General features: G+C 39.3%; 1 protein-coding gene across 5 annotated transcripts in view; it reads left to right on the forward strand.

Moving 5' to 3' along the window:
- CFAP92 (cilia and flagella associated protein 92 (putative)) overlaps window positions 1-16,048 on the forward strand; it is a 121,453-nt gene that overhangs the window by 62,367 nt on the left and 43,038 nt on the right. The window lies entirely within an intron of this gene.

Below are 16,048 nucleotides of genomic sequence, written 5' to 3' on the forward strand. Positions count from 1 at the left end.
GGATATGCCGGTTCAGTTCCTCTTGGGGTTTGTATAAGACGCTTTGCAGGGCTCGGTAACTGGACTTGATAACAGGAAAAGTGGCTTGCCTTTGGTTGAAGGGAAGACTTTCGGGGTATATAGAAGAGAAGGTGGCTCAGGAAAATGAGTCCTGCCTTCAGACTTCTGAGGGGCCAACTCAGTTAAGAGGGAGGAGAATGTTCTCTATGGCCCTAATATGGAAATAGATTTCAACTCGGCCCAGTAAGACACATCTGATTATTCTGAAGCCTGAGGGGCTGCCTAGGCTACAGAAAGCTCCCCTTTCCTGGAGGCCTTCAGGAGCCACTGCTGGCCGCTCAGTGGGGGCGTTGTAGAGGCAATTAAAGCGTCTGGTTCTGGAGCAAGTGGCCCTTCATGGTCCTTCCATTCTTTAGTTTTGGTGATATGAAAATTCTCTTTTCCTTTCATGATTTGCAAGTAGCCTGGTTTGGGTAAACGGGACCTCCCTCCTTTAGTCGGTAGGTTCCTTCTCTGTCCTCAGAGCTCAGATGCCCCAGGACCCGGATGCTGACAGCATCTCCAGGGAGTCCAGAAGTTGAGTCTGTCCACACAGGAGGGGAGTGCAGTGCTGCGGGGGCCTGTCTTGCTGTGCTGATGGGCCAGGAGGTACTGGTGAGGAGCTGGCCTCATGGCCAGTTATCTGCCCAAGAGGGCTAGAAACATGTCCCCACAAAAACATGCACACGAATGTTAACAGCATTATTTATAATAGTCAAAAAGTGGAAACAACCCAAATTTCCATAAACTGATGAACAGAATGTGATATATGTATTTTTTCAAACTGTGATATATTCCTACAATGGAATAATATTCAGGCATGAAAAAGAAATAAAATATTGATGCACATACTTCTACATGGACTAACCTTGAAAGCTTTATGCTAAGTAAAAGAAGCCAGACATAAAAGGGCACATATTATATGATTCCATTCATATGAAGTGTCCAGAATGTCAAATCACAGAGACAGAAGTAGACAGGGGTTGCCAAGTTCTCGGGGGAGGGCTGAGGGTGAAGTGAGGAGTGACTGCCGATGGGTACAGTTTCTTTTTGGGGTGATGAAAATGTTCTCAAATTAGACAGTGTTTATGTTTGCACAGCATTGTGAGTATACTAAAAAAACACTAAATTGTACCTTTAAAAGGGTGAACTTTATGGTGTGTGGTAAAGAATTGGGCCTTGCCCAACAGAGGTCTGGCCTTTGCCTTTGGCTTCTGGGAGGTGATCTGTGTCAGACATGATAGGACTGTCTTCTTTTAGGTTGGGGGCTTTCCACACAGGATCTTAGGATGTGACCAGCCTCACCTAATAGTCAAATGATGGAGGGTGGCCGTACCAGAAGGATCAACAATGTGGTTTAGGGTGGAAGCTTCCGGTCAGGCAGTGTCAGTTGACCTGGATGCTGAGATTGCTGTGTGGGCAGTCAACCAATCGTGGCTCTGTAATGGACCCTCAGTAAAACTGGACATCAAGGCTTGGGAGAGCTATTCTGCGCTTTGTCACTCGTCAGTGTCATCGGGGCAGCACACCCTGACTCCATGAGGAAAGGGCAACGGAAGCCTTGTGTTCAGAACGATCCTGGACCCTGCCTTATGTGTCTCTTCCTTTAGGTGATTTTAATCTGTATTCGTTCCCAGTAATAAGCCCTGAGTGTGAGCATAACAGCTTTTAGTAATTCTGTGAGTTCTTCTAGCAAATTGACAAACCTGAGAGTAGTTTTAGGGATCCCCAAACTGGCAATTGGTGTCAGAGGTCAGGGCATTTTGGGGGACTGTGCTCTCAAACTTTGCAGTTTGGCTAACTCGGTGCATATGGTATCGGAATTATATCTCAATGAAAAGTTTTCTCCAATGGAAGAAATAATATAAAATATGTTCACTGACCCCAGTTCAATTTATGTAGAAATAAAAAAAATCATTAACGAGAAAAAAATTTCATATGCTTGGAAATTAACAAATACTTCCAAATAACCCCTGGGTCAAAGAGAAACTGTAATGGAAATTAGACATTTTTGATCTGAACAATAATGACAATAGTATATTATCTAAATTTGTTGCTTGATGTCAAAACATTATTTAGGAGAAATTTAATAGACTTAAATGCTTGTATTAGAAAAGAAGAAAGCCTGAAAATTACTGAGATATAACTATAGATATTGCAGACATTGAAATGTGTTTTAAACTATGTCAATAAATTAAAAAGTTTACAAGAAATTAAAAAAATAATACCAAAAATATTTTCAGATGAGATAGTTTAATTAGGTTTCTGGATATAAAAATTAATGTAAAAATCATTGAATTTCTGAATACCATCTACATACACAAAATAATTTTTAAAAGAAACACTTTAAAAAATCATAAAAATATGAAATTCACAGGAGTAAATTTGACAGAAAGGAAAGTCTTCTGTCATGAATATTATAGAACTTTTAGAAACATTAAAGAAAACTTAAATAAGTGAAGAGACAGACCATGTTCATGGATTGGAATACTCAATATTATAAGTGTCAATTATCCCCAAATTGGATCTATAGATTCAATGCAACCTCAGTTTGAAAATACCAACTTTTAAAAAACTGTGGAACTTGAAAAGCTGATTTAAAATTTTACATCAACATGTAGAGGCCTAAAAGAAAGACACTCTTGAATAAGGACAAGATGGGAGAACTTGCTCTAGTAGATATCGAGACATTATAAAACTCTGGTGATCAAACAGCCAACATCATACTCAATGAGCAAGAACTGAACGCCATCCCCCTGAGAACAGGAACAAGTCAGGAATGCCCACTATCACCACTCTTATTCAACATAGTACTGGAGGTTTTAGCCAGAGCAATTAGACGAGAGAAAGGAATAAAAGGAATCCAAATAGGGAGTGAAGAAGTGAAATTCTGTTTGCAGACGACATGATCTTATATATAGAAAACCCCAAAGAATCCACTGGAAAACTAATAGAAATTATTAACAACTACAGTAAAGTTGCAGGGTACAAAACCAACTTACAAAAATCAGTTGCTTTTCTATACTCCAATAACAAACTTACAGAAAGAGAACTCAAGAATATCATTCTATTTGCAATCGCAACTAAAAGAATAAAGTACCTAGGAATAAATTTAACCAAGGAGGTGAAGGACTTATACAATGAGCACTATAAGTCATTACTGAAAGAAATTGATGATGACATAAAGAGATGGAAAGAGATTCCATGCACAGGGATTGGAAGAATAAACATGGTTAAAATGTCCATACTACCTAAAGCAATCTACAGATGCAATGCAACCCCAATCAGAATCCCAATGAAATTCTCCATGGAAATGGAGCAAAGAATCCTAAAATTCATATGGGGCAACCAAAGACCCCAAATTGCTAAGGCAATCCTGAGAAAAAGAACAAAGCTGGAGGCATCACAATCCCTGACTTCAAAATGTACTACAAAGTCATAGTGATCAAAACAGCACGGTACTGGTACAAAAACAGGCACACAGATCAATGGAAGAGAATTGAAAGCCCAGAAATAAAATTGCACACAATGGAATACTACTCAGCCATAAAAAAGACAAAATCATCCCATTTGCAACAACATGGATGGACCTGGAGGGAATTATGCTTAGCAAAATAAGCCAGACTGAGACAGACAAACACCAGATGATTTCACTCATATGTGAAATATAAACATACACATGGGCAAAGAAACAGTTCAGTGGTTACCAGGGCAAGGGGGGTGGGAGGTGGGCACAGGGGGTGAAGGGGAGCACTTATGTGGTGACAGACAAGAAATAACATACAACTGAAATGAACTCAATAAAAAAAACACTTTGGTGATTCAGACAGTGTGGTATTGGTTCAGGGACAGACAAGCAGACCTATGGAATATAATGGAAAACTCAAAACAGACCTAAACATAAGTGGTCACTTGACATACGAAATATTTGATATTGAAAAATCAGTGGGAAATGAATATACTAAAATCACCGAATTGTACACTTTATTTTTTAATTTTTATTTTTTGAGGAAGGTTAGCCCTGAGCTAACTGCTGCCAATCCTCCTCTTTTTGCTGAGGAAGACTGGCCCTGAGCTAACATCCATGCCCATCTTCCTCTACTTTATATGTGGGACGCCTACCACAGCATGGCTTGACAAGCGGTGCCATGTCTGCACCCGGGATCCAAACCGGTGAACCCAGGGCCACGAAGCGGAATGTGTGCACTTAACCACTGCACCACTGGGCTGGCCCCAAATTGTACACTTTAAAAGTGTGAATTTATGCAGTGGAATACCACTTCACACCCACCAGGATGACTGGAATCAAAAGTCAGATAATAACCAGTGCTGGCGAGGACGTGGAGGAGTCAGGATGGGTGTTCACTGCTGGTGGGGGTTAGAGGGTGGACTCACTTTGGAGAACAGCCTGGCAGTTCCTTAAACGATTTAGCAGAGTGACTGTGTGACCAGCAACCCTGCTCCTAGGTAAACGCCCAAGATAAATGAAAACATATGTCCACACTGAACTAACGCATTGTTCATAACAGCCATTACATGGGAACAACTCACATGTCCACTGATTGATGAAGAGTAAACAAAATGTGGTATATAAATACAATGAACTATCATTTGGACATAAAAAGGCATGAGATACTTGTTCATGCTACAAAATGGATGAACCTTGAAAACGTTATTCTAAGTGAATGAAGTCAGTCACAAAAACCACATATTATATTATTGATTTGTATGGAATGTCCAGAATGGGCAAATCTATAGAGACAGAAAGTAGATTAGTGGATACTCAGAGCTGTGGATCAGAGAGTAGGGATATAGGGGTGATAGGTAAGGGGTACAAAGTTTCTTTTTTAGGTGATGAAAATGTCCTAAAATTGATTGTGGTGATGGTTGCACATATCTGTGAGTAGACTAAAAATAATTGCATTATATACTTTAAATGAGTTAATTGTATGGCATGTGAGTTATATCTCAATTTAAAAATTCCTCTAGTGGACAAAAAAAAATTCAGTGAAGAAAGGATAAACTTTTCAATAAGTGGTGTTGGGGTAATTGTTTATCTGTAGGAAAAAGGGAAAATAATTTCCCACATCAAATCATTCACAAAAATCAATTCCAGTTGGAGAGTGACGTCAGCATCATGGTGGAGTGAGGTCTCTCAGAAATCTCTCCCCTCCAATATACAACAAAAAAATCTGTAATCCAACAGAGGACATCCAAACACAACACAAAAAACGTCAGAGAGACCCACGCAGCCATAGGACGGAGGGTGGAGAGCCTGGAGTCCCCCTCAGAGGAGGTGGAACGGGGTAAGAGAAAACTTCACCCCTTCCCCTTAAAGACTGCAATCGTGACCGCGGGAGGATCCATGAGGGAAGGAACAGGGGAGGGGACGTTTGTTCACTGGAACATCAAGGACTCCCGAGGGCCCTTGCAGTCTAGAGGGAAGCCCTCTACCAGCACCAAAGCTTTCCTGGGGGGGTGACTGTATCAAACCAACACCCCAGGAGAGCAGATAGTGAGAGCAGAGGGAGAAAACCCCGAGAACATGCATGAGAAAGCGCCCCTCCCCCCACCCACTCAGCACGGCTCCAGCCCCTGGGATTTCGGCTGAAAGCACAGGACTCAGAATATATGGCTCTTGACCCCCACCCACTGGCAATAGGTGGTAACTATGACCAAATGATGCCAGGATGCGAAAGAACAGAGCCACTCCCTCTAGTAATATCAAACATATTAGATCTCCAGACCAGAGAGAAAATGACAACTACCCAGAAGTCAGTCCTGAGGACACAGAAATATGTAATCTAAATGACAAAGAATTCAAAACAGCTATCATCAAAAAAGTCAACAAAGTAAAAGGTAGAGAAACAATTCAATGAGTTCAGGAGCTACTTCACAAAAGAGATTGAAACTATAAAGAAAAATCAATCAGAAATATTAAAGATGAAAGACCCAATGGAAGACATAAAACAAAATATGGATTCCATGAATGCTCGAGCGGACCCCTTGATTTCAGCCTTGTGATACCCTGAGCTAAGAACCCAGTCACACGGTGTGGGGCTTTGGACTTACAGAGCTGTGTGAGCTAGTAAATTGTCCTAAGCTGCTCATTTGTGGTAATTTGTTACACAGCAATAGAAAACTAATACATTGAGGGTTTTTTTGTGTGTTTTTTTTCTTTCTGAGTAAGATTAGCCCTGAGCTAGCATCTGTTACCAATCCTCCTCTTTTATTTTCTTGAGGAAGATTAGCCCTGAGCTAACATCTCTGCCAGTCTTCCTCTATTTTGCACGTGGGTCACCACCACAGCATGGCTGACGAGTGCTATAGGTGCCTGGGATCTGAACCCATGAACCCAGGCCACCGAATCAGAGTGTGCTGAACTTAACCACTATGCCATGGGGCTGGCCCCCTGCATTGAGTTTTTAAAGAAACTACCAAGCTATTTTCCAGAGTGGCTGTAACATTTTACATTTCTACTAGCAATGTAGGAGAGATTCAGTTTCTTTGCATCCTTGCCATCTTTTGATATTGTCAGTATTTTTTACTTTAGCTGCTCTAATAAGTGTGGTCATATCTCACTGTGGTCTTAACTAGCATTTCCCTAGTGGCTAGTGATGTTGAACCTTTTCATCTGCTACGTGCCATCTGCATATCCTCTCGGTGAGATGTCTCTCCATGTCCTTTGCCCATTTTCTGATTAGATTACTTGGTGTCAAAATTGAGTTTTGAGAGTTCTTTATATGTGCTAGATGTGAGACCTTTGTCAGATATGTGGTTAGTGTATAATATTTCTCTACTTCGTAGCTTGTCTTTTCATCATCGTAAAAAGGTCTTTTCCAAAGAAAAAGTTTTAAATTTTGATGCAGTCTAACTTATTGATTTTTTTTAATCTTACAGATTATGCTTTTGGAGCCATGTTTAAGAATTCTTCATAAAGCCTTACGTCCTGAGTATTTTCTTCCAAAAGTTTCATAACTTACATTTAAATCTATGATCCATTTTCAGTTAATTTTTGTATAAGGTATAAGGTTTAGGTTGAGTTTTTTTCCTTTATTATTTTTTATTGAGGTATAATCGACATATAACATTATATTAGTTTCAGGTGTGCACCATAATGATTAGGTATTTGTGGATATTGTGAAATGATCACCACATAAGTCTAGGTAACATTTGTCACTACACAGAGTTACAGATTTTTTTCTTGTGATGAGAACTTTTAAGACCTACTCTTAGCAACTTTCAAATATACGATATAGTATTATTAACTATAGTTGCCATGCTACACAGCGCATCCCCATGACACTTATTTTCTACCATTTATCTGCACCTTTTGACACCTTCTCTCATTAGGCCTATCCCCTACCCCCCACCTCTGGCAACCACCAATCTGTTCTCTGTATCAATGAGCTTGGTTTGGGTTTTTGTTTGTTTGTTTTTAGATTCCACATATAAGTGAGATCATATGGTATTTATCTTTCTCTGTCTGGCTTATTTCACTTAGCATAGTGCCCTCAAGGTCCATGTGTGTTGTCACAAATGTCAAGATTTCCTTCTTTTTTTATGACTGAATAATATTCTAGTGTGTGTGTGTACAACACATTTTCTTTATTCATTTAACCATCAATGGACACTAGGCTGTTTTCATATCTTGGCTATTATAAAATAGCTTTTCAAATTAGTTTTTTGTTTTTCTCAGATAAATACCCAGAAGAGGGATTGCTGGATCATATAATAGATCCATTTTTAATTTTTTGTGGAACCTCCATACTATTTTACATAGTGGTTGCACCAATTTACATTCCCACCTTCAGTGCACAAGGGTTCCCTTTTCTCCACATCCTTGCCAACACTTGTTATTTCTTGTCTTTTTGGTAATAACCGTTCTAACAGGTAGTTTTGATTCACATTTCCCTGATTAGTGATGTTCAGCATCTTTTCAGGTACCCGTTGGCCATCTGTATGTTTTCTTTGGGAAAAGGTCTGTTCAAATCTTCTGCCCATTTTTTAATCAGATTCTTTGGGGGTTTTTTTGCTATTGACTTGTGTGAGCTCTTTATATATTTTAGGTAGTAACTCCTTGTTAGGTATATGATTTGCAAATATTTTCTCCCATTAAGTAGGTCGCTTTTTCATTATGTCGATGGTTTCCTTTGTTGTGCAGAAGCTTTTTAGCTTGATGTTGTCCCACTTGTTTATTTTTACTTTTGTTACCTTTGCTTTTGGTGTCAGATCCAAAAAATCATTGCCAAGACTAATGTCAAGGAGCTGTAAACCTAGGTTTTCTTCTAAGAGTTTTATGGTTTCAGGTCTTACATTCAAGTCTTTCATCCATTTTGACTTAATTTTTGTGTATGGTGTAAAATAATGGTCCAGTTTCATTCTTTTGCATGTAGCTGTCCAGTTTTCCCAGAACCATTGATTGAAGAGACTGTCCTTTCCCCATTTTATATTGTTGGCTCCTTTGTCATAAATTGATTGATCATATATGCATAGGGTTTTTCTGGGCTCTCGATCCTGTTCCATTGTTCTATGTGTCTGTTTTTATGGCAATACCCTACTGTTTTGATTACTATAGCTTTGTAATATAGTTTGAAATCAGGGACATGATGCCTCCAGCTTTGTTCTTCTTTCTCAAGATTGCTTCAGCTATTTGAGATCTTTTGTGATTTCATACAAACTTTACGATTGTTTTACTTCTGTGAAAAATACCATTGGAATTTTGATTGGGATTGCATTGAATCTGTAGATTGCTTTGGGTAGTATGGACATTTTAATGATATTAATTCTTCCAATCCATGACCACAGAATATCTTTCCATTTATTTCTGTCTTCTTCAATTTCTTTCATCAGTGTCTTATAGTTTCAGTATACAGGTCTTTCAACTCTTTGGTAAAATTTAATCCTAGGCATCTTTTAAATGCAATTGTAAGTGGGATTGTTTGCTTAATTTCTCTTTCTGATAGTTTGTTACTAGTGTATAGAAATGCAACTGATTTTTGTATATTGATTTTGTATCCTGCAACTTCACTGAATTCATTTATTAGTTCCAACAGTTTTTTGGTGGAGTCTTTAGGGTTTTCTATATATAAAATCATGTCTTCTGCAAATAGTGACAGTGTTACTCCTTCCTTTCCAATTTGGGTGCCTTTTATTTTTTTTTCTGCCTAATTACTCTCTAGGACTTACAATACTATGTTGAATGAAAGTGGTGACAGTGGGCATCCTTCTCTTGTTGCTGACTTTAGAGGAAAAGCTTTCCTCTTTTCACCATTGAGTATCATATTAGCTGTGGGCTTGTCATATACGGCCTTTCTTATGTTAAAGTATGTTTCCTCTATACAGACTTTGTTGAGAGATTTTTTCAGAAATGGATGTTGAATTTTGTCAGATACTTTTTCTTCATCTATTAATATGATTATATAATTTTTATACTTCATTTTGTTAATGTGGTGTATCACACTGATTGATTTGCAGATGTTGAACCATCCTTGCAATCCTGGAATAAATCCCACTTGATCATGGTGTATGATCCTTTTAATGTATCATTGAATTTGGTTTGCTAAGACTTTGTTGAGGACTTTTGCATCCGTGTTCATCAGGGATACTGGCCTGTAGTTTTCTTCCCTCTGATGTTCGCGTTTGCTTTTGGTAGCAGGGTAATGCTGGCCTCATAAAGTGAGTTTGGACGTATTCCTTCTTCTATTTTTTGGAAGATGTTGAGAGGATTGGTACTAATTATTCTTTGAATGATTGATTCTTTGAATGATTGAGAGGATTAGTACTAATTATTCTTTCAATTCTTTGGTAGAATTCACCAGTGAAGCTGTCTGGTCCTGGACTTTTGTTTGTTGGAGGTTTTTGATTACTGATTCCATCTCCTCACTAGTAATAGATCTGTTGAGATATTTTTCTTTCTTCATGATTCAGTCTTCATAGGTTGTGTGTTTCTAGGAATTTATTCATTTCTCCTAGGTTGTCCAATTTGTTGGTGTGTAATTGTTCATAGTCTGTTATGATGCTTTGTATTTCTATGGTATCAGTTTGTGGAAATTAATAGAGAAACCTTAATTAAATTGGGTTTAGGAAGGCCTGGAGGAGGAGCTGTCATGCCCTATCTTACATCATCAATTACACCAAACAGGGAGACAGATGCTTGTATCTTTGACGGGAAGAAAAACTACTTTACTACTAAAGGAAGATTTCTCTGCCTACCTGGCAACAGACCAGCCAATGAGAAATGCCACAGCTCAGCCAAAGAGAAATGCCACAACTCAGCCAATGAGAAATGTCACAGCTCGGCCAATGAGAAACACCACAGCTCAGCCAATGAGAAATGTCACAGCTCAGCCAATGAGAAATGTCGCAGCTCGGCCAATGAGAAACGCCGCAGCTCAGCCAATGAGAAACACCACAGCTCAGCCAATGAGAAATGTCACAGCTCAGCCAAAGAGAAATGCCATAACTCAGCCAACCAGAAACACCACAGCTCAGCCAATGAGAAACACCACAGCTCAGCCAATGAGAAATGTCACAGCTCAGCCAATGAGAAATGTCGCAGCTCGGCCAATGAGAAACGCCGCAGCTCAGCCAATGAGAAACACCACAGCTCAGCCAATGAGAAATGTCACAGCTCAGCCGATGAGAAATGTCGCAGCTCAGCCAATGAGAAACGCCGCAGCTCGGCCAATGAGAAACACCACAGCTCAGCCAATGAGAAATGTCACAGCTCAGCCAATGAGAAATGTCGCAGCTCGGCCAATGAGAAACGCCACAGCTCAGCCAATGAGAAATGTTGCAGCTCGGCCAATGATAAGCCGTTGCTGCCCTGAACTGTTACCTTCTTCCAATGGACTTTCAATTAGAAAAACCCTCCCCCTCCCCCTTTTTCTCTATAAAAGCAGTTCCCTGGCTTTGTTTTCCAGACTTGCCTATGGTTCCCCATAGCATGTACATCCCGGATTGCAATTCCTATGGCTATTCCCCAATAAACTCATTTTGAGGGTAAAATGACAGGAAAATTTTCTTTCTAAGTTGACATATATGGTGTCAGAAAAGTGGGATCCAAAGGAGGTGACCCCCGAGAGATAGGGCCCCCAGAGTCAAGTGAGGCGCCCGCACCGAGCCCTTCGTTCTCATCACTTGTGTGAGCTGCTGCCTGCTTTCAGCTTGGTGAGTCTCCTCTTGGATTTTGAGCTCCCCTCGCTTTGTGTTCTGAGCTCTCAGACTTTATCCAGGATCAAGAAAGGGTTTGTCCTCTCAGGGGAGGGACTTTGTCCTCCTGTTCAAGGCTCTGTCCTTGGGTTTAAGGCATCATCCTTGGTGAGTGCTCAGTCATTTTCTGAAGGTAACACAGTTCCTCCTGGGGTTCAGGCTTGCTGAAAATCCAAGAGTTTTGGTTTAGTTTTTAGATTCCTTTTGGAGTCTGGGCTGGGAATCCAGCAACTTTCTTTGGTTTTTAGATTCCTAAAATCTAAATTTGGTTTTTAGATTTTAGATGTGGTTTTTAGATCAAGGTTAGCACTCTAGCAACTTTCTTGGATTTTCAGAGGAAATTTCAGAAATTGGATCCTAGTCATCTAAGTGTTCTGAGGGAAACCCTCTTTCAGGGACCCTGGCTGCGTTTATGTTTAAGAACTATGGGCTGGGGCCAGACCGGTGGCACAGTAGTTCAGTTCACACACTCTGCTTCAGCAGCCCAGGGTTCGTGGGTTTGTATCTGGGGTGTGGACCTGCACACCACTCATCAAGCCATGCTGTGGCAGCATCCCACGTACAAAATAGAGGAAGACTGGTACAGATGCTAGCTCAGTGACAATCTTCCTCACCAAAAACCCCCACCAAAACACGTGCATTTTTAACTAAATGGGCCAAACAAACCACAGGAAGTCCAGAATTGCAATCGCCATTATGGAGAACTTTTGATCTCCCCAGACTAGCTTTTCTTAAAACCAAATTGGAAGACTGAAGCTCTAACATTAAGCAGAATGAATGGTATATCTACTTTCCTTGGTACCTGGAGGCTTCTGGATGCACACAAAGCTCTAAAATCATGCCACTACAAGACACCTTGTCTAAATTAGCCAAAACAACTGGAAGACAAAGAAAAAACAAACTGGCTTCTGAAGCCTCGTGTTCCCCTCCCCCTTCTTCTTTGTCTCAGGCACCCTCTTGTCTTCCCAGACCCGTCTGTCTCTGGCTCCACCCCCGGCAACCTTCCTGCGCTCAGGCTCCGCCCCCGGACCATCCTCCTATCTTCCCCTCTGGGAAAACCGGCCCCTCTGAAATCAGACACTCTGAAGATTCAAATGCTAAACCCCTAATTACTAATTCTAAGTTAACTGGAACAAATCAACAACCAGAAGGAAACATTTAAATAGCAATTACCCTAAACTTTCAATAAAAGACAAAATGACTCCAAAAAACAGCTCTACCAGGATCCTTACAGCATGCAAATAAAAATCTTTAGTAAAAGACTTTTGACCAGCTGAACAGCTAACCTTAACTAAGTCCATCTACCAGAAATACAATTTGGATCCAACCATTCTTTTGAGTTTCATACCTGAGACATGGCTAAACTTTTTAAATGAAAGCTATGAGACCGTGTCTGTGCCTGTCTATATGTTACGGACGTCTTTGTGTGTATGTTTATGTGTGTATGTTATGGAGATGTGATATTTTTCTACCTCTGTATGGTGTTGCCAAAACAAATGTGTAAAAAAGCTCTATTTAATTGACTTGAAATTAAGTGCTTATAAGTTGTTTTCTTAAATCTGAGAAATACAATAGAAACTAACTCAAATGCTTTTCAAGTTTACGTGATCTAGGATTAATCTTTAGTAAATGAAAGCTAGTTGAAGGTTGTTGGTGTAAATAAAAAACCGGTATGTCTTCAGAGTTTTTAGTGTTGGACATAAGGCAAATGTGCAGCTTTTTTCTCTGCCTGAGTTTACTGGTCAAGTAGGCGCATGCTGTCCCTGTTATAAAATTTGTTGGTAAGAAAGTAACGTAAGGGGCCGCCCCGTGGCCGAGTGGTTAAGTTCGAGCGCTCTGCTTCAGCAGCCTAGGGTTTCGCCAGTTCGGATCCTGGGCATGGACACAGCACTGCTCATCAGGCCATGCTGAGGCGCATCCCACATGCCACAACTAGAAAGACCCACGACTAAAATATGAAACTATGTACTGGGGGGATTTGGGGAGAAAAAGCAGAATAAAAAAAAGAAGACGATTGGCAACAGTTGTTAGCTCAGCTGCCAATCTAAAAAAAAAACAAGAATAATATTCCTATAAAAAAAAGTAACAAGATTTAATTTAAGATGATGGTTGGATTATTTAATTTAATCCAAGCATGATTGTTAAAAGCAAGTAATTAAAATAAATGTAAATAAGATCAAAGTTTATGCCAAGTTAAACTACATAATAGATAGTCATTGAATATCTAAATCACCTTTCAAACAAGACAAAATACCAAAACATTAATTACTGAACATAGATTTATCTACTTTTGGCTTCCTATTGCAAAGAAACTAAAGATAAATTTGGGTCTGTTGGTAACCATGTCTTGTGCCACACTGAAAGATCACGCTATTCAAAAGGGCATATACTCCTAGAAATTATGAAATGTATTTATAAATCTGCCAGTCCACAGTTGTTTACTTAGTTTTCACTAGGATTTGGGGATTCCAAGGGTTAAGAATTCTAATCTATGCAAGAAAAGCTACTAGAAACAAAAAGGGAAGCACCTCTGAATGCAAGGAAAGCAGAATGTGTGTTTCAGTAAAAGAAGGAACGAGGGATGGAAATGTATTCTGTTGAGGAAAAGAAAGGAATTTTGTCCTAAAGAGAGACTGCTTAATCCAGAATGGGAAAGAAGAAAAATAGGACAAATCTAAGTGTAAAAAGCAAGTTGTAGAAGGTTGGGGAAAGGAATCTCAGGAAAAGAATTTTATGAGCAGTCAGGACTGGCTAAGATTGGAATGAGTAAATTTTAATATCAAAATAAGCCAATGCAAACTTAAAATATGGCTTTCTTTTGTGTTAAAAGGACAAAGTTTTCTTGGGTTATTGGGCTGCTGATGAAACAAATGGTAAAATCTTCTTTGCCTTTAAGCAATATGCCTAGAAAACAGAGATTTTATATTTTATCAAAATAATTTCCTGCGTTTTCTTTTTCTTTATCAGATCTTTCATTACTTAGGAAAACCGAGACTTCTTAGTATTGAAGGAGTTAAGTTTTGCTTACAACTGTGTAACATTTTCTATTTGCCTTTGAAACCTGTTATTGTTACTTTAGTCAAATAGATGCTTAAGGATTATTTCCTAATGATCTGTGATATTTGGTCAACTGTCCAAATCTCTTAATATTTTTGACAAACTTCCCCAAATATTCAAATCCTAAATGATGTTTTTTCAACCTGGATGTAACTTTGGGATTTTCCAGAGAGGACCTGGGACATCTCAAAAGATTTATTAGCTCTTCTTATAAAAAGAGAAATATTACACTAATTAGTCTTATTTGTATGTGAAATTACATGAGCAGCATGATCGAATAAGCAATAATAAACCTTTTAGGTTATATTGTATGGGTGAGTGTTACTAGCAAGTGTTTTAGAAATTGTATAAAATTTTTAAAAATATGATATAGCCTAATATAATGTTATTACCTGTAATTCTAATTACTATTAAAATATATGTTGCAAAAATACCCAAATTTTCTTGTCAATTGTATTTACCCGTCGCCTTTTCTAAAAACAGTCTTTTGTCAGTTACAGACAGCTGTTGTTTTACTGTGATGCTTTTACACGTTTCATTTTCAAAAAGATTCATTAAAGTGACTCTGACAAGTACTCTGGAATATAGGTTTTGGTAACTTTAAGATCATAACACTGAGCTGGGTGGGAATTTCTGGAACTTAAGCGGAGGACTGATTGCTCTAATGTTTTGTTTTCCAAATGTCAAGGACCCGTTTTTCTCCTCTCCTTTAAGCTCTCTATGACTTACAGCAATTTGGTAAAGTGTATCTTTGCAAGAAGGGTTGAAACATTTTCTCTCTGCCTGATCCCCTCAGGATTTGGTAACTCATAAGTATTCTTTTCATGACAGTGTATGTATTTGCATGCGTTCAGTGAAGGTCTGTTCTCCTTGTAATAGGATGCAGTTGGAAATATTGGCTAGATTATTCTAGATAAGCTTTTATCTAAAATGTCATATTCAAGAAAGGTGTACATAGACTAAAAAATGACCAGACAGCTTTTAGGAACTGCTTTGAAAAATCAGCCTAGTACCTTGCTTACAAGTTCCAGCAAAGCAATCTTGAAAAAGCTTATATGATCAATCACTAGTCTTGCTACATTTATATAAATAATCAGGCCAAGCCAAATACAAACAAATTAGTTTTACTATGATTATCTTTATTTTTTAGACTGGAGGTTATTGTGGAGAGAGAAATTATGCTCACACCTTTGTAGGTATTAGATTCTAGCCCTATTGTCTTTAAGGTGTTGTTATACCTGTAAGCTGGGCTGGACCCTAAATTCTTCTAGTCTCCTTAAATGTCTGGCTGTGATACTCCAAACTGACATTTCCACTTTTACTGCCCTTGAAATTTCCTTAGGAGGGACTACACCAGGCCCTCCTCTCTACCCAGATGGCAGCCAAACTTCAGGGACTCGAGCCTTGGGTGCACATCTCACAGCTGAAGAAGGCTCAGCTGACATCTGGTCCTGAACAAACACTGGGGACCTCAAATCAAACTGACCAGGAAGAGAAGCAGCCGACGTCTGAGGCAGACAGCTTTCCCAGGACGAGTGGACCAGGCCTAAATACCCTTTTCCACTGTTGTTTCTTTATTTTCTCCCTCTCTTCTGTGGAAGGACAATGCCCTTGCTGACGTTTCCCAATCCCTTCCAAAAGGGGGAACCTCTCTGATTGCTGGATTTGCCGTCAGAAACCTCAGTGTGTCTTAAGACAGTAATGACCCTTAGTTCTCCCTGTAAGTAATTTCACTGTG

The sequence above is a fragment of the Equus asinus genome, chromosome 21 (genome assembly GCF_041296235.1).
Source record: "Equus asinus isolate D_3611 breed Donkey chromosome 21, EquAss-T2T_v2, whole genome shotgun sequence".
NCBI classification, from domain to species: domain Eukaryota; kingdom Metazoa; phylum Chordata; class Mammalia; order Perissodactyla; family Equidae; genus Equus; species Equus asinus.